The sequence below is a fragment of the Papio anubis genome, chromosome 5 (assembly GCF_008728515.1).
Source record: "Papio anubis isolate 15944 chromosome 5, Panubis1.0, whole genome shotgun sequence".
Classification (NCBI taxonomy): domain Eukaryota; kingdom Metazoa; phylum Chordata; class Mammalia; order Primates; family Cercopithecidae; genus Papio; species Papio anubis.
Genome location: NC_044980.1, coordinates 82,800,326 through 82,824,930, shown reverse-complemented (window position 1 = coordinate 82,824,930; position 24,605 = coordinate 82,800,326).

Sequence of the window (24,605 nt, the reverse complement as noted above, 5' to 3'; positions counted from 1 at the left end):
CTTAGACTAAGCCGGTCTTGGTTACGCAAGACTCTCGGAGTCTATGTCTATTACTAGAATAATTCTAATTAGGCCTATGATTTCTAAAAGTCACAAAACTTTTCTGTGTCTCTTTTTTTTTTTATCTCTGAGATGGCAGTGAGGACAGTTATTAGTTTTCTGTTTGCCACACTTGTCTAGTAAGCCAATGTCTTCGGTTCATTTGTGTGTTGATCCTTTGCTTGTCTGTTGATGAATGGAGTTTAAAGAGGATGAATTTGATTGTCTTTCTCTTACTTGACTAAAAATAACAAATGCTTAATAAATTCATACTGTAAGCAAGGCACTTTAGAAGCATCCTTTAAGATAGTGAGTTATCACATAAGAGTCCCTGAGATAGACTTTTTGACAGTCTCTTCAAAATCTATTCCCTCCCTCTTAATATTGTCCACATGTTCATTTCCTCTAGGCAGCCATGTGCCCAGGAAAGGCTGGTTCTGCCCTCTTGTTGGTCAAGAAGAGGCTTTTAATTTGTTTAACCAATTTGATGCCCCCCCCTCATTCCTTTGCCAGTGATTGCTTAGACATCAGCCTGTGAGACAATTTTAGTCATGAAATAGTCTTCTGCTAGGTTCCTGGGAAGGGCTTATTTATTCTAAAAAGGAGGAACAAAAAATGAATGTCCTCTGCCTTCTTCTGGACGTGTTTACATGTGAAACTCACAACTATTGCAGCCATCTTGTAGACATGGGAGGAGAAGTTCCAAGAATAGCCAAGAGTCTTCTGATGGTGGAACGGAGGTGAGCCACTCTCTGAACTAACCCAGCATCATACTTTGTCTAGGTTTCTTGTATTTTTTAAGTACATCTTCTTGTTGTGTAGGCCAGCTGAGTGAAGGTTTCCTGTTACTTCTAGCTAGAGGTAAACTGAGAAAGTCCCTATATTCAAAATGAACTAATAAATCACAGATGGAATGCAAGCAGGGTGAAAATAAAATTCCATAGTGCACTATATGAAAAGTAACACGAAGGGCAACTGAACTCAAGAAATACTTCAGGATTTTCTGCTAAAATGATATCTATTGCCTCTGTCTAAATTCCGTTTTTTCCCCTGATGCCTCATGGCACGCTGTTTACACTTTACGTATGCCATTTACATTATCACTTATAATATAGTTGCATATGATCGTCTTAATTTTCTAGCATGTAATCTTGAAGGCCTATATTTTTGCTGCTTATACAAGTGTGTACTGTTGTACAAGTAGGAACTGAGGAAGCATTTTTTGAATGAATAAATAAATATTATACAGGATTATAGAACTTCAAAAGAAAGTGAGGCCAGACTTACCCAAGTGAAGAGAGCTTATTCTACTTTATAAATACAGTTGAGTTAAATGGGAAAGGCATTACAGAAGCATTTGAAATTGTGCCTTGAAAGATCAGTGAGGTTCGAATTAGTAAAAAGAAAAGCCTGGGGAGGGTGTTCTCGGGGAAAAATAAAGAGACAAAAGGGATATCTAAAGCAAAGTTGTAAAATTGTCTAGTTTTTATGAGAAGTAGAAGTAAAACTGGAAAAATAGATCAGAGTCAAACTGGAAAGATCTCAAATGCCAGAATGAAGAGCTTGTCATTACCTTCTAAGAATTATAGAAGAACTAGAGATTGAAACAGAAGTATTAAGTTATACAAAAATGATGTTTTATAGAAATATTAATCTAAAATTCCTCCTTGCCTACCCTTTTCTATATGAATCTAAGGGCCTCTTTACAAATTTCCTTTATGACTGGGTACCTTCTAGTTGCATACATCAAACCATACCATGATGGGGCACATTTTCTGAATATAGAGTGCTGTTGATGAATATACATGATCATTGAATACAATACAACAGAATTCAAGTAAGAATATTCTCTCCGACCCTTCTCCTCCCCTTTGCTTATTTCTTTCCTCCTTCAGATCTCTCCTCATTCCAGGCCACTTTTTACTGTTCTTACTGGTAAAACAGTGTAATATAGACCCTCTGCAGTATTAATAGAGCTAGCTTTGCCATCAGATACTTGTAGCTCAACATTGGGCATGGAGATATTTAATATCGATGGAATGCTAATGGAAGAATGAGCAGAGCTTTCAGAAAACTAAAAAAGCAGCAATATCGTAGAAGATATGGGCAATGAGAATTTTTAACATTGCTACTAAGTTTAATACGGAATTTTGGGAAAAAAAATCAGGACTCTGTGGAGAATGTATCAAATGTGGACTTTTGCACCGTGTAGGTCTTGTGGCATTGAGTGATATTAAAACATGTTAAGTGATGGCTGGTAGGCTAAGCAATGTAGTCTGGTTACAAGCCCAAGAATACCTAGGCATAGTCCCAAGAGAAGTTTGTAATCAAATGCAGCTTGCAGAGAGAGTTTCAAATCTTACATGATTTTCATAATGAATGTTTTGGATTATCACAATATGTTTTCCTATGCTCATTTTCATCTAGATGGAGGGGGGATTTCAAGAATCCATGCCTTATACTTTTTATTTCAGTTCCTTAAGGTACTCAGAATTTCCTTGCCAGAAGGATCCATGTAAAAATTAGAATCCATCTTGAAATTCAACTAAAGACTGCATCCCTAAGTTGTTTCAAAAAATTGAGAGCTGAACATATTGTAATCCTCAGAGCTGTCCCTAGACAGACAATATTGCAGAAGTTTTTGCCCATGTGTCTTTGTTTTGCAAATGAATATGCAACATTACATTAGAGCAACAAAAAAATTAATCTTGGAATCGAAGAATCTAACAAATGTTGAATTGAAAAACAAGTTAGTTAACCTTAGAGAAAAAGAAAAGAAACATTTAGTAATTTATTAATGCCTCAAATTTTATAGTGATTTTTCCATTGACAGTCAAGGGAAAGGGGAAGGAACTAGAGACTGTGTATAGAATTAAATGCTGTTTTAAATGAATGTCTACTGTTGTTCCTGTAAATACTATATAATAAAGCTAAATTATTCAGATATTACTGAGAAATGTATTCTTATGAAAAGCACCAGGCACATAGCCAATCTCATTTCAAAACAAGGCAAAAAATAAAATAAAATTGTACCATTTACAGAAATCATGGCTTAGAACACCTCTCATGACCAGAATTGTTACAATTCTAGTATAAAATCTGGTGGAATTATTCTTTAAAATCTCATGGAAATATTACTATGAAAATACCTTCTAGTTTCATATGGTATTGTGGATAATCTAGAAAACTTTTGGTGAATCTATTTTTGTCTCTTTAAATTATACTTATAACAGCATTTAGTTTTCTTCCTAATCATCTAAAATACATAGTCTACCCTTGGTTTAAATGCTAAAAACACGAGTGAATTTTCTACGAAGTTTAAGAATAACAGTGTTTGAAAAGAGACTTAAAAATCAAGGTAAAACTTTTTTTTTTTTTTTTTTTGAGACGGAGTCTCGCTCTGTCACCCAGGCTGGAGTGCTGGAGTGCAGTGGCGCGATCTTGGCTCACTGCAAGCTCCGCCTCCCGGGTTCACGCCATTCTCCTGCCTCAGCCTCCCGAGTAGCTGAACTACAGGCGCCCGCCACCACGCCCGGCTCGTTTTTTGTTTTGTATTTTTAGTAGAGACGGGGTTTCACCGTGTTAGCCAGGATGGTCTCGATCTCCTGACCTCGTGATCCGCCCGCCTCGGCCTCCTAAAGTGCTGGGATTACAGGCGTGAGCCACCGCGCCCGGCCAAGGTAAAACATTTTTTTTACTTAATAATTTAGTTTAAAATGTTCCCACTAACTGTTTCTATTTGGATGGCATTACTGAGAAACAGATCTATTAATAAATAGTTCTTTCTATGAAATATCTAAATGGAACACGGTTGATAAACTACTAGTTTTGCCTTCATAGCCTTGGAAAAGAAAACCTTTTGCATTCTGCCTTGTGATACCTGCTGGCTGATGGTAGAAATGGTTGGACTAAGAAATTACCTTCATCATTTTCCACACTCCATAAATGATGTCAAATGGCTCTAAGGTTTGTCTCTTGCCACTTCTCTTTATTGCCTTTTCGCTGATCTAATTTCTCTCATTGCCAACCTCCTTTAGTATTACTACTTCTGGTTATGACATTTCAGACAATGAAGTGTGCTACTGAAATTTATTCTCTTGTTTAATAGATGTTTCCTCTATAATTCATTCAACTTTCTAAAGTGATTTGACGATAACCCATTACAAATGAGAAAACTGGCATACAGAGAAGTTCAGTGTTTTAGTCCTATATCTTTAGTGACCAAGATATAACTAGAATTTACTTCTCTTACTTTTTTTCTTTCCTTTTTTCTTTTTTAAGACAGGGGATCTTGCTCTATTCCTGAGGCTGGAGTGCAGTGGTACAATCTCGACTGACTGCAGCTTTCGTCTCCCAAGCTCCAGTGATCTTTCCATTTCAGCCTCCCTACTAGCTGGGATTACAGGTATGTGACACCATGCTCAGCTAATTTTTAAAATTTTTTTGTAGACATGGGGTCTCACTATATTGCCCAGGCTAATTTTCTCACTTTCTAACATGGCTCTCTTCCCATAGCACTGCTCAGCCTTCAATCAAATGAAGTAAATGGATTTTGCTGAAAACACAGTTCTTGTGAGAGGATGTAATACATTCAGCTCTGTATGCTGACCAGCATGTTCACTCTTCACTCTTTTCCTGTCATTCCCACTACTCCGTGAGGCAAAACAGCATTTGCTGTGGCACTGAAGACATATCCTGAGGACTCAAGTTTGAGGCTGTTTCTCCCAGGCCTGAAAAAAACCTATCACCAGCCTAGGCATTGTAGAGATCCTTTCAACTTTTAACAATAATTTTCTTCTCAGTAATCAAATTCTAAGTTAAAGTTGGTAGAGAATTTTAAAGAGCAGAGAGCTGGCAGGTTATATTGTTTTAAATATTTGTATATCTGATACACACATAGATAGGCTCAAGAATTGCCTGTCCCAAATCATGTATATTATTATTGCTTAGTATAGATTTAATGCAAATGTGTTTAGTAAAACATTTTTGGTGTTTATCTAAATTTGGAATATTAAACAGCTTTAGAATATTTTCATTTTCATTAATTTTATTGGTTATTATGGAAATAAATCTAAGTTCAGCTGAACAAACATAAGATATGTTTTTTAATTCCTATTATAAACATTATTTCAAAGTTTAAAAATCTCTCATGTGATACTTATTAACTTTTTGGGATTTCCTGAGGTGTACTTGTAAGTCTATTCATACCTACTGTGCCTATGACTCAAAGAGAAGTCAAATAAGGAAGAAGTTCCAAAAATAAGTAAGTGTTAGTGGAGGATAACACATACCATCCTAACTTTGTTTCTTCTGCATAATTTTCTGACTTTTGGTATTTTTTCATTTTTTAAAATTTTTGATAACCTAGTTTGTTCAGTTTTGAATCACGTATACATACATGGTTCTTTGTATGCTTGTGAATGATTTTTAGTTCTATAGCTCTTAGATTTAAACATGTTTTTCTTTTAAAAGAGAAGGTTCATCACCAGTTTTTATTAGGTATAATATCTAGTAATTTTATTTACAAAACTTTTACTTAAAAATGTTTATTAAGCTAATTATTAATTTTGGGGAATTTAAGCTTTGTTATATTTGAGAACTTACTCTTATATAAAGAATAGAAGATCATCTGAAACCAATTATCTATAGTGCTTATATGACCACTCCTTCGTTTGCTGCTTATTTTTCTTTCTTAGCTGGCTAACATGCTAGAGATCTGTGGCAAATTGCCTTTACGAATAAAATTGTGGCTTGTTCTTTCTATCTATCACCTATCTCATGAAAAGCCTGAAAATGTTTGATATTAATTGAGTCATTAAAAATAGTCTATTGCTAATGGGGTTTTCATCTTTGTAACTTTAATCAAAACACCTACAAAACACTTTGGAAAAAGTACAAATCTCATTTGGTCTGAAAATACGCTGTAGGCCAAAATTTTCTACTTTCTTTGTCTGAGAAACTATTTGGGGGCTAGAAAATGATTTCTCTTTAAATTCTTTATCTATATATCTTTGAATTTCCTGCATAGTCTACCTATCTCATTAGCTCAAAATTCTCAACAGCTGGTCTTTTACATGAATGTGTAATTACTTTATCCCCTTGTCATGGTCCTTGTTCAGAGTGGAAATAACTTTTGCTCCAAATAGGACTTCCATGATCATAGATTGAGAAAGTTAGATGTTGCAATAGCCATAGAGTTTACTTTCCATTGCATAAATGAAATAGAAAGTTTCATCAAATATTATAGCAGATTATAATTTACTTTAATTATTAAAAGCTTATTTTTATTGATTTATTAATTTTTTCCACTGAATTTTCAAATTTATCAATGTAGTTACTTATATTCTTGTTATCTTTTTCTTTTCTCTTCAATTGTACAATGGAGCTTAAATACCAGAAGCCATATGTTTTCCATCTTAAAATGCAATTAGGAACTGAGAAACACAAAGGATGTGATTATTCTGTAAATATTGGTAGATGACCAAATATTATAATGTTAATTTCTGACATGAAATACAGGAAGTGTGGCAAAAGAATCAGAAAAAAAGAAAAAGAGAGGAAAAAGAAGAACACTTTAAAAAGAAAGAAGAAATATTGTAACCATAAAACAAGAACAGGGTACTATAAAAATGGACATAAAGAAAGCAATAAATAAATAAATAAATAAAGCAGCTAGAAATTTAAAATTTAATGAGAGAAAAAATATGGGAAGAGATAATTGGAAGAAATTGAGAAAATCTTCCAGAAAATAGAGCAAAAATGTCAACAACATTGAAAACAGGAGAAAAAATGAGAAATTTAAGGGACCAGTCTAGTAGGTCCAATACCTGAAAAATAGAAATTGTATAAAAAATAGAAAAAATGAGAAGTAAAACATTAATTATTTTATTGGAATAAAACAATATTTTTTTTTCAGATTGAAATGATTCCTAAGGTTTTATATAAATGTTGAACTCACCACACACCAAAACATATCATCACAAAATTTCATAATCAAGGATTCAAAGGGAAAAATAGTATGCATAATTTCAGGGAGAAGAAAGAAACAAAAGAAAGCAGATCTACTAAAAGTTATCAGAATAAATCTGGACTTTTTAAGGTAACATTGAAAACTAAAAGTCAATGAAGAACTATCTTCAAAAATTTTCCAAAGAAAAAGAACATCCAGTTAGAAGTCTGCTTAGCCAGTATCAATCACTGGAGACTCAAGACTATTTTCAACCATTCACGTTCTCAAATAACACATTTCTTTACCTAACAAGATATTGGAGAATGTGTTCCATCAATCAAATGAATAAAACAAGAATAGTGAACACATGAGATTTGGGGAGCAGGAGCTCCAACACAGAAAAGCAATAAAAGGAAGAATCCAGACTAAGAGCTGTGTACTACTTGTACAAGGAAATTACCTCTAAAGGGTGAATCTAGAGGCTCCTGGAAAAAATCCTCTTTGAGCAGATGAAACTGATAGAATGCCTGATACATCTAAATATCTAAAGAGGAGATTTAGTAATTGATGAAGAGTTTGGAGCTGAATTAGTAATGAGTGTAAAAAGAACCAAGCAAATGAATAAAATAAGATATATGCAATAACTAGGGAAAACAATGGGAAGGGAAAACTAATTGTATTAATCCATTCTCATATTGCTATAAAGAATACTACCTGAGACTGGGTAATTATAATGGAAATAGGTTTAATTGACTCACAGTCCTGCAGGCTTAACAGGAAGCATGGCTAGGAGGCCTCAGGAAACTTACAATCAAGGCAGAAGGTGAACGGGAAGCAGACACCCTGCTCACAAGGTGGCAGGAGGAAGTGTGTGTGAGAATGAGGAAGTACCACACTTTCAAATCATCAGCTCTCATGAGAACTCACTCGCTATCATGAGAAATGCATGGGGAAACTGCCACCATGATCCAATCACCTCCCACAGGGTTCCTTTCTCCACATGTGGGAAGTGTGGGGATTAAAATTTGAGATGAGATTTGGGTGGGGACACAGAGATAACTATATCACTGATCACAGACTATTACACAGCTCAGCTTAAAGAAAAAATTTATTGTTGTGATAATATATACTCCGAATATTAATCTAAAGAAGTTACAATATAATTCCCATGGAATATGGTGGAATTGTTCTAAATATTAGGGGGTGGGAGGTTGAAAGGAGAGAATGCTAAATGCTTGTGATCTGCAGTGGAAGTGTATAAACAATACTTAAAACTGAGAATTCAAATTCAAGAAGAAGCAAAAAGATTATGTTCTTTAGAAATATGGTAAGTTATGCCAGAATAATCAAGCAAAAAGTATAAATAAAAGAATGTGATTAGAAACATGGTGATATATACCAACATAATTGGCTAAGAGAGATAAAAATTGTTGCTATGGAGGGGGAAAATTTGAAAGTAGGGGTAGGGATTTACTAATATTCATAATAAAATTTCTGGGCCAGGTGCAGTGACTCATACCTGTAATCCCAGCACTTTGGGAGGCCAAGGCAGGTGGATCACTTGAGGTCAGGAGTTCGAGACCAGCCTGGCCAACATGGTGAAACCCCATCTCTACTAAATACAAAAAATTAGCCTGGTGTGGTGGCACATGCCTGTAATCCCAGCTACTTGGGAGGCTGAGACAGGATAATTGCTTGAACCTGGGAGGCAGAGGTTGTAGTGAGCCAAGATTGTGCCATTGCACTCCAGCCTGGACAATAAGAACGAAACTCTGACTCAAAAAAAAAAATTCTGGAACTATTTGGTTCTTTTAAACTCTTTTGAATTTAAAATCTTATATAATTAAAATTAAGGAAAAATAGAAATAGGGAAACTAATCGATACAAAAATCCCAATAAACAAACCACATAAAATGCAATATTTTAAACATTTTTAATTATACTAGAGACAGTGTCACACTATGTTGTCAAGGATAGTCTTGAACTTCTAGCCTTTTAAGAACCTTCCAACTTGGCCTCCCAAGTGCTGGGGTTACAGGCATGAGCCATCAAACCCAGTCTGGAAGATATTTTTAAAGCTCATGGTTAAAGCAAGGAAAGATAATTAGATACAAGTGGATCTCTCAGCCAGTTGAAAAAATTAACATAGTGCTTATCTGTTTATTTAAAAGGCTTTGTTTTGAAGTCACCTAGAGCATATTTGAATGTGGATAACAGATTATATTTTTTTAATGTTTTTTTCTTATTTACTACCAATAGGTACTATAAGATAAACGTGTGTTCTTGTAGACCACCGTGAATTCTTGGGGAAACAAATTGGGGTATAAATGAACAGTACTGACATAAGACCTATTAAGAATTCGGCCGGGCGCGGTGGCTCAAGCCTGTAATCCCAGCACTTTCGGAGGCCGAGACGGGCAGATCACGAGGTCAGGAGATCAAGACCATCTTGGCTAACACGGTGAAACCCTGTCTCTACTAAAAAATACAAAAAACTAGCCGGGCGAGGTGGTGGGCGCCTGTAGTCCCAGCTACATGGGAGGCTGAGGCAGGAGAATGGCGTGAACCCGTGAACCCGGGAGGCAGAGTTTACAGTGAGCCGAGATCCCGCCACTGCGCTCCAACCTGGGCGACAGAGCGAGACTCCGTCTCAAAAAAAAAAAAAAGAATTCAAAACTTGCAAATATAAAACAAATGGAGGGAAATGAGATGTCTGGTACCAACAATTATAATAGGGATTTAGGAAATGAAAAAATAATTATTAGATCCAATAGCATATGATCTAAAATTATTTAATTAATGCTTCAAATGACCATTATGTGGAAACTTTTGTGCTCTGAGTTATATCAGGCACAAAATATAACATGCTCTTTTTTATGAAGGCAATTGAATTTATGTATGAGAGAATTTATTTCATTTAATAATTACAAAATACAGGACAAACCCCAAAATTGTAGAATAATTGAAAATGACAGCAGAAAGAATACTTTGTGCAGTTTGTAAAGAAAGTGAATATTTTTGGAAGAGCTATATTTGAGATGGGACTTAAGGAGGGGAGGGATTTCTGGATGAAGAGGAAGCAGAGGAATTTACAGATGAGGTGGGAAACAAAGGTGAAACTCATCAAACTGGAGTGAAAGGCACACATTGGCAAGTCATGGAAAGTGATACAGTTGGGAAAAATGATACAGGTGGGACCAGATTACTAAGGACTACAGGTTTTACTATACTAGATACTAGAAGTTATTTTAGGTTCTGTAAATGCACAATTAATAAGATTTTTAAGAAGTTAGCTTGGCCGGGCGCGGTGGCTCAAGCCTGTAATCCCAGCACTTTGGGAGGCCGAGACGGGCGGATCACGAGGTCAGGAGATCGAGACCATCCTGGCTAACAAGGTGAAACCCCGTCTCTACTAAAAAATACAAAAAACTAGCCGGGCGAAGTGGCGGGCGCCTGTGGTCCCAGCTACTCGGGAGGCTGAGGCAGGAGAATGGCGTGAACCCGGGAGGCGGAGCTTGCAGTGAGCTGAGATCCGGCCACCGCACTCCAGCCTGGGCGACAGAGCCAGACTCAGTCTCAAAAAAAAAAAAAAAAAAAAAAAAAAGAAGTTAGCTTGGCAAATAGTATAAGGAAAACAGAGAGGAGAGAGTCTGATGGCAATAAGATGAGGTAGAGGTTGTATGTATGAATTGTTGCAAGTCTTCATTAGAGCGGAACTGCAGAGATAAGTGTAATGAAACATTGAGAATTTGTAATACCATTTACATTTTATATTTATGAAGTTGGGTCAGAGAGAAAGGATTATATCATTAACTAAAATGGGTAACTTCACATGGAGAGTTTGATGAAAGGCATCTGTAAAGAAATTATAACTCATCTAGCCAGTTAATATCAACATATTTAGAAGACTGCTTCTCACCCTCTGTTTCTCTGGAGTGCTAAAGATATCTGATTGATCACTTTTTAAAAACATATTTAATGGGAACGACTGTATAGATAGCGGCTGGGAAGTTATACTAGGTTTTCTGCGTGAAGAGGAACATCTACAGAAAGATAAAGCTGGGGAACTGCCCTACCTATCCAGAAAAATCATATCCAGTCTCAAGCAAACGGTTGCTGAAAGTATAGTCATCGTAGCATTTAACTCTAGTTGTGCAGATAATAATGTTAGGTTGAATATCTGTTTAGCTGGCATAGACATGGCCAATTTTTCCATTGGTAGGGGTTTGCAAATAAATTATATCTTTGTTTTGTCTTGTTTCATCTCCATGGATTTGTGATTGCGATGATACCTATACAATTAAATGCAACCAAGTGCTTTGTGTACATATAGTTGATTCCTTTTGTTTAAAAATGTTAAGACTCTGAGATCCTTGTGATAAGCCAGACCCAGAGGTTAATTAGGTCGAAAGTAATTTGATCGCATTACTGCAGTTGAAGTTGGTGGCAAGCATGTGGCCACAATTCTGTTTAAGATTTAAAATATTTGTATTGCAACCAAGAAGCCTAAACCCTGGTCATGTGCTACATGTACTGGAAGAAGAAAGAAGAAGAGTGAAGGTGATGTCGGGTTATGGGGAGGGTGAAGAAAGAGGGAGGAAAAGGCATCTCCCACCCAGCCTCTATGGTGTCTTGTAAACTGCAAGGATAGGGAGCTTTTTTTGTTTTAGAGGTACAAATTTTTAACTTACAACATTGTGTTTCTTTTTATTTGGACAGTTTGTCTAAATTTGGTTTATTCAGTATAGCCCCAGACTATTTTGTCTCTTTGAACTAGATGAAATAATTATAGCTTCCCCCCGCCCCGAACAATAACAAATCGAGCAAACCTGAAAGACTTGTGTTTTTCTATTTATTTCTTTTGTGTATTTCTAAAAAGTATGAAACCAACTGCTGCTTTCTTCTAGTGGTATCACATATTCATAAGATTCATATCAAAAGAGTTACCGAAGTTTGACTTGTCTTCTACTTCCCATTCAAGTTTGATGAGAAATATTGCTGAAGACCATTAATCAGGGATACATGCTGCTCTGTGGTGAGTATGGAAATTTTTAACACTGTTTATTATGGCCCATGACGGGATGGAGTGTGCCTCCTTTTTGGTGTGTACAGTGCACGCCCTACCAAGGAACTGCTTCTCAGCTGGGAATTTTAGTGTGCCTAACTCTGACATGCCCTTTAGTACCAGGCCTGAGCAAACTACCTTGAGGAAGATTAAGTCCATGTCTGCTTGTGATACAGACATGGAGAAACTCATTTTTCACAGCTATAAGCATCCATCCAGAGGAGTCAGAATAAGAAAAGACAACACGGAGCTATCACTGTGGAATGAGTGCATTGGGTAGACCTGAGATACCTCTTTGAGCTCCCGTAAGTGAATACTTTCAGGAAAAAGGGTTCTGAGGCCCTGGAGTTTTGCATACATTAACTTATTCCATAATTTATAGTCAATGACTATTCATCAAGCACCCACAATATACCTTGTGATATAGCAGTGAAAGGTTCGTCTTTAGGGAAGAAGACAAACTGTGGGTGTGAGTTACTGGAATGCTCTAATATTTACTTTGTTGATATGGCAGGCAGTTAGAAACAGGATATGCTTTACTACATATTCAAAGAAAAAAAAACCTGGAAGTAAACACTGAAAATGTTAACATTGGTTATTTTGAAATAATGGGATGATGGGTGATGTTTATTTTCTCCATTATTTCCTTCCAAATTTCTAAATTTTTTATAACATGTATTATTTTTATATTCAGAAAATTGAAAGCTCCTGTTAATGTTTTCCCTTACAGTGTGGAATCCAAATGTTTGAGCTAAAGTTACCAGGAGAGCTCACAGGCCAAAGTGAGTTTAGCCTGGGATTCCGAGTTGTTCCCTGGAGTCCATCTGGGCAGGGCAAGGACAGAGGCACAGTCTCTATGTAAATCATGAATTAATGTCAAGCTAAAAAGAGTAGTGGGAGAGAGCTGGGAAGGCAGGATAATTCACAGCCTGAGTCAGAGCTGGGTCAGGGCTCAGGAAGGTGTCAACTCAAAGTTCCATCGTGAGCTTTCCCAAGCCCGTGGAGCCTGATTGGCAACTCTGAAATCCAAGAGCTCTGCAACTTTTCAGAGCTTTCTTTTCATTTGACAGTAAAATCTAATCTGACTTCTACTCATTTGGTGGTAAAATTTTACCTTAACTTACATGATGCTGTTATAGGCCACTTATAATTGTGTTTAATTTTTAGATTCTGCTCAGACATGCTGGAGATGTTAGATAATATGTATTTTATGTTCCATGTGACCTTTCTAAAACCCACAAACATCTGATTCTGAAACATAAACGACCCCAGGGTTTTAGAGAAGTTATAGTAGATGTATCTATTTGACATTTCTCTCTATATATACTGAAGTCACTTCCAATTCACATTTTCTAAAATAGAACTCACCTTGCCCTTCAAACCTGCTTTTTCAGATGTTCTATCTCTGTTCCTTTTGTGGCTATCCTCCCAGATACAGAAACTTAAAACTAATATCTTAATGAGACCCTTAATGGTTAGTATTATCTACAGCTGTTAGTCTTCCAATAGGACATACTATCCCCAAATTTTTATTACTCCAATCTCTCATTTGCATTCATGACAGAGTGATCATCTGAAACATGTGGTTTCCAAGCCTTTAGTAGCATCCAGCTTTCTACCAAATTAATAAAACACCTCACCCTGGAATTAAGGACCTCACCTCACCATATGCTCCCAACCTCACCTCTCTAATAACCCTCTGGGGGATTTTTTTTTTTTTCCCCTAGAGAATCTTAGTCTATACTCCTGCCTTAAACATATTTAGATTTTCATATTTTACTCACTGCTAATACCATCTCTGTCCACTGGAGTAATCTTTAATTACAGCAACTAATATATTATATTTTCCAAGTGAAAACAGCACCTCCTCCATGAAGCCTTCTATAGTCAGCCACAAGTGACTTGCAATCCTTTGAACTCATACTATATATTAACTGCCTGTTCCATGTGAAAAGTATATCCAGCCTTGTTTTGTCTATATTCACGTATTGGTGGATACTTAACCCAATAGCAGAGCATATAGTTGGCCTTCAATAATGTGAATTTCCTTCTACATAAATATGTAATATTGTTAATATCTAGTATCTCCATATTCCCTATAGTGCTTATAGTACATGTTCAGTAAATATTTGTCAAACACTGGGATGAAACTACTATAAAAGTGCAAAAAGTGGACTCCTATTCCAATAACTAGAATCTTCCCCTAAGATGTATATAATACTCTTCATTAACTTACAAAAGTCCCATAACCATAACATGTGAGTATAATCCTTTGCCTAGATATGTTATTTTGGTTAAGAAGTCTGGAAATCTCATGAGCTCCAAGAAGACTTTCTAAAGAGCATTCTGTAAAGCCCCTGCAAAAGCTATCTTAGCAAAATTTCCCACACCAATTAAATGTGCAAAAATGGCTTACATGGAGATTAACCTCTGGGTTTAAGGGTAAGTTGACTTCCTCATTTCATTTAAAATAAGTTACTTTCCACTGGATTGGAAAGCCAAATAAGGTCAAAAATTGAATTCACTAGAGGCTGCTTGTTAAGAAAAGTATGTGGCAAAAGCATTTATTCTGTAAAGACATTTTTAATCCAATGACAGACAATCACTTAAAAATTAAAATGGGTATTTGGAAGATAAATAAAGGGCAGGAATAAATTATCAAGCATGGAGTATGAATAATGATAATTTTATAACAGATGTTTATCCTTTTTATTATTTACATTTTATTAGTGATTGTATTGAAAAATTATTGTTAAAAAATATTTTTTTATCCAGCAGGTCTTCAGTGATGAGGGAAACAAGATGTTTTCCAGCAATTACTTTTGTTAGTTACCGATCAGTTTGAAGCTTTTTATTATGTTCCATGTACAGAGAAAATGATTTCTCTAGAGGAGTCTGATCCCGCAGACACAGTTCAGAATAGTGAAGTCTTTGGGCTTTCTGTACTAGGCCATTGAGTTATGCCTCGAATCCTTTGGGAGATACCAACAAAACGTCTAGGTTTAAAGTCCTTCTGTTCCAGCTTCCATGGGTCTGTTGATAGTACTCTTATTATGCAATAGAATTGAGCAGTTTTAATAATGTCTCTTCTTTTTTGAAAGTTTATCTTCCCTTGGATTTCTGATCATTCCATTCTTCTAGGTCTTCAACTTTTAAGGCTGCTTTTCCCCAATATTCTTTCTTCTCAAACCAATGAAATCCCTTCTACGTACCTACTCCTTTCCTTTGGGACATCTCACACTCTTTAATGATTTTCAAATGTGTGTCCTTGCCTTATCTCCCTTTCCTAAGAAGTCACACGACCTGTAAATGGTGAAACTGGGATTTGAACCCAGGCTTGTAGACACTAAAGTCCAATTTCTCAATCAAAACACTAACCCTGTAGGTTATGTTTCACTATTATCATTGCTGGCATTTACTGAGTGCCTTGATTTGGTGATACTATGTGCCAGTCACTGGATTTAGATCCTTTCCATATGCTATGCTAATTTTCATGATAGGCCTTTAGTATTGTTCCAGTTTCCCAGGTGAAATTTTATGCTGTGGGTGTGGTCCATCAGAACTTAACGAGTTGTCATCTGCATTTTTAGTAAGATCTCAAAGGCAGGCATAGTTCTGGAGCACAGTTACACGCTGCTTTAAAACATTAGCACGCAAACTCAAATGTCTACATCAACGGAGTAGGTAGCATAAATAAGCAAATTAGGCTTTAAGACAATAGGGACTAGTAAGGATTGTGGAAAATGAAGAGGTGATCCCCCATCTGAAGTCATCCAGGTTCAGTTTGTAATGTCACTGTGTAAGTGAGCATGAAAGTAAGCCAGCCCACAGGTGCACACACATACATACATGCACACACACAAACATATGGGCATGCATACTCAGATGGACAGTTTGCAGTCCCTTCAACTATCACTTTCCCTTTTCTTTCACAAGCAAAATTATTAGGTAGAATAGATAGATCAACAAATACATACTGCCATTTGGGGGATGAATGTGAAGTGATTGGTTTGCATGTATTCATATTTAGAATCTTAAGACTAGTCTGATAAATGTCTGATGATCACTTTTCAGGAGTGTCTGCTTCAGTTGAATTGTTTTATTTAGGGAGTCATGAAAAACAAGCTTTAGTACTTTCTCAAAGAAGAAAAAATAGATCATGAATTTCTTTCTTTTTTTATCAGATGATAATAATACATAGCTTGAGAGCACAGCAGTTATCTCTCCACCTGAGGACTGACCCGAGGCTCCACTTTGAGATTGCGACGTGGTGCTCACTGTGGCATGGACAGTCAGCAGGCCAGACAAAGCCCCCCACTCGCGGTGCAGAACGCCATGGGTGACTCCCTTGCTGCTTGGTTTTTCAGTACTGGCAGATGGGACCTCATTGTTTCAAAGTTTCAGTTTGGAAAATTCAGACATTAAGGGTTAATCTACATTTTAAAGTAGTCGTCTTCGAAGGAAATTATGCTATAAATGAGAAACCTGTGTGGAGTTCTGGGTTCTTTATGTTAGCTTTGGCAGGGCCAGGAGACTGTTTTGATGATAGAGACGGCATTGGAAACCTGTATTTTATCTCGCAGGAAAACGAAGCAAATTTAAAACATTCCGCATTTGCCTTTTGACACCCCATAACCAAAAGATGAACTTTAATTTCTGGGAGGCCTCCCAGTGATTAATGCCTTTACGTTTATGACGTGAGAAGAATGAGCCGTATGTTACAGTTGGTCTTCTGTCCGTTTCTGAAGACAGCCTGTGCCAGGATTTTGATGTGCACTCGCGTTCTGGCACCAGGCTGCACACTTCTCACCCAGCACAGAGCCAGCTCACAGATCCTGTTCGGCACAGCGACTCCAGACATACAGCATGAATTTGAAGGCGGCCTCCTCAAATGTGGCAGGCACAGTCTCCCTCTTCCTATTTGGAGCCTGTCTGTGGGGCTAGGACCTCTCTCAGCTGCCTGTAAAGCGGCCTTGGAGAGCTGCTTTTGCTAGCTACTTATTGCCACAGTCTCTGGGAAAGGGGGGCGTGGCCCTCCAGGGCAGCTTCACAATTGTTTTCTGTTTCCTACCTTTGCTGGTAAAAGGAAACTGTTACTTTGCTCTTTTCACATATGCCTTAGAAATCATATGTTTCACTCTCTTGGAGGGGACAGTATTGGAGTGAAGACCTTTGGGGCTTTCTTTAATTCCTGCATCTCCTGTGGGAGACGAATGACATTCACTAAGCCATGTGTGGTAGCTGTGAATGCTGTCTACCAAAGATTTTTGGTTCTCCCCCACTTTATGGCTCCTGTTACGATGGTACTTCCTCTTCTGTGTGTAGCCACATAACTTGCTTTGTTCAATAAATATGGATCAAAAGTGACATATGTCACTTAGGACTGTAAACGTTAAGAGCTGGTGAATAAGTTACCACTCTCCCTTCTTGCTGCTGCCGTGATTGAAGAAATCCCAGGTTGAGATGCGGTGTCTGTCAACCTGGGTCCCTGACAGAGTCTGAAGAACAGAGCATCCTTGCCCTCCAGTGTCAGACACATGCCATGAGGAAAAAATACATGTTCTTTTGTTAACCACTGTGATTTGGGGATTGTTTGCTACTGCATCATAAGTAGAGCCACTGCCCTGAAGCTCAAACAGTACAAAGACAGGCCCATCCCTTTCTTGTTTCCCTCTTCCTTTTTAGGTATCTATAACATAGGTGAGTTTCTTCCATGTGGAAAAGGGACAAACAAAGTTGGCTTTAGCAGGTCCACCATCTTCCAGCTTTTCTCCCTGGGACAGGCTAGAGAGACCAAAATCTAAATCAAGAAGGGAGATAGGTAAACCTGCTATGTTCTTTAATTAGCTTTATTTACCACGAACACATTTAATAGATTTTCATCCCCCTCAATTCTTGTTCATTACTTTTCACTTTGGTTGGGAGTACACAGGTAGGAAAAGTGCTGATGACTGTTTTCCAAAACCTCCAACACATTGTATAGCACACCACTTATTCCTATATATAGACAACAGGTATAGCATAGCATGCTATTTGTGTTGTTTCTTAAAGTCCTGAAATGAGAGCAGCCTGGTGGCTTATAGAAGTGGTAGACAGGCTGGGCGCAGTGCTCACGCCTCTAATCCCAGCACTATGGGAGGCCTAGGGGGGTCAGGAGTTCGAGACCAGTGTGGCCAACAAGGTGAAATCCCATCTCTACTAAAACTATAAAAATTAGTCTGGCGCAGTGGCAGGCACCTGTAATCTCAGCTGCTCTCAGCTGCTCGGGAGTCTGAGGCAGGAGAATTGCTTGAACCCGGGAGGCAGAGATTGTAGTGAGCTGAGATGGCGCCACTGCACTCCAGCCTTGGCGACAGAGTAAGACTCCATCTCAAAAAAAAAAAAAAAAAAAAAAAAAAGTGGTAGGCACATTTCTAAGATGGGCCCTAAATTTCCAACCCCAGATGTGCATATTCTTTACATTACCCTTCCTTTTGGTGTATGAATTAAAATATCATTTGTGAGCCGGGAGCAGTGGTTCATGTCTATAATCCCAGAACTTTGGGAGGCTGAGGCTGGCAGATCACTTGAGGTCAGGAGTTTGAGACCAGCCTGGCCAACATGACGAAACCCTGTCTCTACTAAAAATACAAAAACTAGCCAGGCGTGGTGGTGTGCGCCTGTATTTCCAACTACTTGGGAGGCTGAGGCAGGAGAATTGCTTGAACCTGGTAGGTAGAAGTTGCAGTGAGCCAAGATCATGCCGCTGCGCTCCAGCCTGGGTGAAAAGAAAAGAAAAGAAAAGAAAAGATCATTTGTGCACAAATGAAACATTACTCCCATGGTTAGGCCACACTATATAGCAAAGGTGAAAAGATTTTGCCAATGTAATTATGGCCACTTATCAGTTGAGCTTGAGTTTCCCAAAAGGGGATTACCCTGGTTGAGCCTAACTTAGTCCGGTGAGCTTTCTTCTTTTTCTTTCTTTCTTTTTTTTTTTTTTTCTGTGGTGGATTCCCGCTCTGTTGCCCAGGCTGTAGTGTAGTGTCATGATCTCGGCTCACTGCAACTTCTGCTTCATCGACTCAAGTGATTCTCTTGCCTTAGCCTCCCGAGTAGCTGGGATTACAGGCGCCTGCCACCACCCCCAGCTAATTTGTTTGTGTTTTTAGTTGAGACAGAATTTCACCATGTTGGCCAGGCTGATCTTGAACTCCTGATCTCAGGTGATCTGCCTGCTTTGGTCTCCCAAAGTGCTGGGTTTATAGGCGTGAGCCACTGCACCCAGCATCAGGTGAGCTTTTCAAACTGTTGATTAATAAATTTATTATTGTTTGAATCTACCAAATTGTGGTAATTTGTTATTCAGTAACAGAAAACTAATACAAAAGGAACATGATTGGACAGGTTTTTTTTGTTTTTTGTTTTTTTTAAATATATCTGGAACTGGGAGTGTTGTCTTCTCATGTGGCCAAGATAGAACTGCTGGTGAGAACCTCTATGCCCCACCCTTCTCTCCTTAAGCAATTCAGAAGGGTGATGGAGACAGAGCACAGTCTCTGTGACAATGGACAACCTTGTCCTTCAGCCCAGTGCTGGCTGTGAGAGGAAATGGAGATCTCCCTGAAGACTGTTGAGTTTCAGTGGTTATTAAAAGTGACAGAAACTCAAGTATCCGATATCAATTAGGAGACCTTCTTTCTTCAAGATGACAAGTCTGAGTTCCAGCACCAGCAGAAGGATGTTTTACTTGATATCAACAGCAAGAATCCATGGAATGAATCCCTTAGGTCATAGTAAGAACACTGATTATTTTAAAATTTATCACCAAGAAGCCTCTCGAAGAGAGTCATGCTGTTCTGCTTGATAAAATATAAACTCAAATACATTAAATATTAAATAATATGTTTATTAGTTACAAACAGAATGTATTTGTGGGGTCTGATAATAAAAGCCTTTTCATAAATTTGTGTTCATTCATTTTAGTCTTTTTTCTGACAATGGATTGCCAGTTGTGTTTCCGGCATTTCTACCCTTGCCTCTCATCTGCAGTTTTGTTCTGGGGACAAGAAAAAAGATTGCTTCATCTTTCTTTCACTGTACTCTCCTGCACCTTTTGGGGCAAGGATGAATCTCAAAGAGACTGAGTCATAAATGGGGAGTCATAGCTGCAATGATTCCTCATACCTGATACTCTGTCCTAGAGGCAGGAGAAATGTGTTCAGCTGGGAGAATAAGTGAGTTTGTGGGGTGAATTCAGAAGCCACTGCCCTTGACCCTTTTTACAAGTATTCAGGGAAGTCTTGGAGTGGCTAATGGTGGTGGTGGTAAAGAAGTGAAAAGGGGGCCGGGCACAGTGGCTCAAGCCTGTAATCCCAGCACTTTGAGAGGCTGAGATGGGCAGATCACGAGGTCAGGAGATCGAGACCATCCTGGCTAACCCGGTGAAACCCCGTCTCTACTAAAAATACAAAAAACCTAGCCGGGCGATGTGGCTGGCACCTGTAGTCCCAGCTACTCGGGAGGCTGAGGCAGGAGAATGGCATAAACCCGGGAGGCGGAGCTTGCAGTGAGCTGAGATCCGGCCACTGCACTCCAGCCTGGGCGACAGAGCGAGACTCTGTCTCAAAAAAAAAAAAAAAAAAAAAAAAAAGAGAAGTGAACAGGAGTAACTCATATCCTCCGAATCTTCAGAAGATCACATCCGTGCGGGGTGAACGGGGGTTACATTAGTGTTGTCTTCTGAGCACTCAGAGGACATGAGTTACCCCTGTTCACCTCTTAAAAAATAAAATGTAGCTGTTGATGTTTTTGATATCCTCAGAAATAATTATTCTTCTCTAAGAAAGAAGAAATCAATCTAAGGGAAATTCTATTCTTCATGAACTGCTAAGGTCTTTATGCTCTTCTACATTCAAATCAGTCAATGATCTCTATGGTTTTATCAATAAATTCTTGCTGGTTTTATCACACTAAGAATGACCATATACATTCTAAATCCAGCTCAGGTGATTTTAAGCAGATTTAATAAGTGATCACGAAACAAATATGGTAGTTTCACATTTTTACTTGTAGAATTTCCTTTAAAGGGTTTTAAGATTCAAAAGCTTTCCAACTTTGCCCTTCCTTCTTCATGTTTTCTCATTTTCCATAGAAAGACACAATAGAAAAACCAGAAAATGTAAATATAGGACAATAGCTGGATAAAACCTGTTAAGAAAACTGACTATAAATGGTTTACAATATAGTACTATCAAAACAAACATTCCCATCACCAAACCATGTGTAAATTAAATTTTCCCGACAGTGAATCTGAAGGTGTTCATCCTTCCTTGCACCCTTTTCCAGTTTCTGCCTTTCACATGTAAATGGTCATGAAGCCCAGCAACTCATCTGCCATCCTTTCTCTCTCATCTGTCTCCTACCATTCAAGGCTAGGCCCTCGTGACCTCAAATGTGCCCTTTTTAATTATTTCCTAACAAAGCATGCAACTTCCAACTGCTTGAGCCCAGGGTCCCACTTTCAGTTTGGACTCATCTCATGACACACAGTCTTCTCTGTAGGAGGCTCTGGGGCCCACTGACCCTGGCATCCCTCCATGCCTCACTTTCCTTTGGTAGTTATCATCATGTAATTGTCTTAGTCTGTTTGGGCTGTTATAACAAAACACCATAAACTGAGTGGCTGATAAATAACAGGCATTTATTTCTCATGGTTCTGGAAGCTGGGAAGTCTGAGATTAAATCACTGGCAAACTCAGTGTCTGGTGAGAGCCCACTTCTTGGTTCTTAAACAGCCATGTTCTCATTGTGTCTTCACATGGTAGAAGGGACGAGGAAACTCTTTGAAATTTCTTTCATAAGAGCACTAAAAGGCTTTGCCCTCATTACCTAATCTGCTACCAAAGGCCCCACACTTGAGTGATAATATTTGGGTATGTGATGGTATTAGGAATACCATCATATTGGATGTCAGGAATTCAACATATGAAATTTGAATTTCATTCAACATATGAAATAAACATATGAAAGAAATTCAACATATGAAATAAACATTCAGTTTATACCAGGAATATATCACAGGGGTTCTCCTCTAAGCCTTGCTGCTCAACAGCCCATTTTCTGAAAGCCTTATATTGTAAGCATATCAGACCTTTTTCTTTTGGTTGTATAGTCATACATAGGTTATAAGAACAAAAACTTTTAAAGGTACAAAGAACCAATATAGTTGCTGTCTCCTATCTGAGATGTTAACTAAAAGATATTTCTGGCTTTGTTCCTTCACGTTTATTTTAGAAGATGGGTTTTACCAATTCTATCTAGGTTTCCATATTTTACCTTAGTAAAGGCCAATTTAAAGTGAGCCTCACAAAATCTGGAAACATTTCCCTTGAGAATTGGAAAAAAGGAAAGGATGCCCACTCTCACCCCTCCTATTCAACATAGTCCTGGAAGTCCTAGATATAGCAATCAGGCAAGAGAAATAAATAAATAAAAGGCATAAAAATAGGAAAAGAAATCAAACTGTCTCTTTTAGCTGACAATGTGATTTCATACCTAAAAATCTCTAAAGACTGCCAAAAGCTCCTGGAACTGGAAAATTACTTTAGGAAGGTGTCAGGATATAAAATTAATGTGCAGAAATCAGTAGCATTTCTATACATCAATAGTATTCAAGCTGATAATAAAATCAAGAACACAATCTCATTCACAATAGTCCACAAAAAAATGGAAATGCCTAGGAATACAGCTCACCAAGGAGATGAAAGATATCTACAAGAAGAACTGTAAAACATTGCTGAAGGAAATCAGAGATGACACAAATAAGTGGGAAAATATTCTATGCTCATGGATTGGAACAATCCATATCATTAAAATGGTCATACTGCCCAAAGCAATTTACAGATTCAACACTATTCCTATCAAAACTACCAACATAATTTTTCATAGAATTAGAAACAACTATTCTAGAATTCACATAGAACCAAAAAGGAGCCTGAATTGCCAGGACAATTTTAAGCAAAAAGAACAAAGCCAGAAAAATCACATTACCTGATTTCAAACTATACTGCAAAACTACAGTAACCAAATCAGCATGGTGCTGGTACAAAAACAGGCACATAGATTAAGGGAACAGAATAGAAAAATGAGACATAAACCCTCCTATCTACAACTATCTGATCTTCAACAAAGCTGACGAAAACAACCAATGGAGAAAGAATTCCGTATTCAATCAATGGCGCAGGAATAACTGGTTAACCACAAACAGGAGAATAAAGCTGGGCCCCTTCTTGTCACCATATAAAAAAATAACTCAAGGTGAATGAAAGATTTAAAACTAAGACCTCAAACTATAAAAGTCCTAGACAAAAACCTAGGAAATACCCTTCTCAACATTGGCATTGGCAAAATGTTTTGGGCTAATTCTCCAAAAGCAACTGCAACAAAAACAAAAATCAACTAGTGGGATGTAATTAAATTAAGAAACGTATGCACAGCAAAAGAAACTATCAACAGAGTAATTACCCTAATGATCAATAAGGCTAGAATAACTTTGATCCCCTGAGATCAATGGATAATAGATTCTGGAATTCCTAGAGGCTAGATACATGGGCAGCCAACAAAGGTACTGCCCAACTAATCAAAATGATCATGAGCAGGTGAGCAAAAGGTTAATGCTAGCCTCCACAATGGAAACCTTCTTAATCAGCCTATTAAAACAGAAACTCACTCTTCCTATAAAAATAGACTACCTTACGACTCTCCTTCTTATCAGTTCTAATGATGTCTCTTTATATTTTTCACTTTTAACACTATAATTTCCCCCATTTTTATGCTTCTATTTTATTATCTACTGCCCCCAGTACCCTGCCAAGAATGTAAATTTCCCAAGAGCATTTTTGGGAGTCTATTTTGTGTACTAACATATTCTAAGCACCTAGAATAGTAACTGGCAAATAGTAGGTGCTCAATGGACTTTGGTTCATGAACAAACTAGTTTCCTTCACTGTTAACAGATTTTTTTTTTCTGAGTAGTACCATGCTGGGGTATAAATGGTTTGTATCAAGCAATGTTTTAAGAAAAAACTTAATGAATCTTGTGGCATTATCAGGATATTGTCCATTCCTTTGTATGGAGCCTTTATGAATACTCTTGTGAAGCATTCTTGGAAGGTTGGGGGTCCAAAATAATTAAAACATTTTTCCTTTACAATTTGTTTACACTTGTTTGGTAGAACTAGGACTTGGGTTTTGTTCTTCTGAAGCAATTTTTTCCCTCTTTATTATCATCCTCTTGGACATGATTCATTCTACTTCTATATTATGTGTTATCATAACCAGAAATAAGGTAAGGGAAAAGATGGGTTGCATTACAGAAGTATTACTTAATTATCTTTTAAAACAAGCAGTTCTCAATGGACCTATAGTTTGGAAGGAGTTAATGCACCATCCGACAAGACTAATATACTCTGAGAGAGGGATATGTGTACTCCAAAGACCTGAGTAATGATGCCTTTAACCTTTCGTAGCCTAGTTCTATAACACACTTCACCATTGGTTCAAGTGACTCTT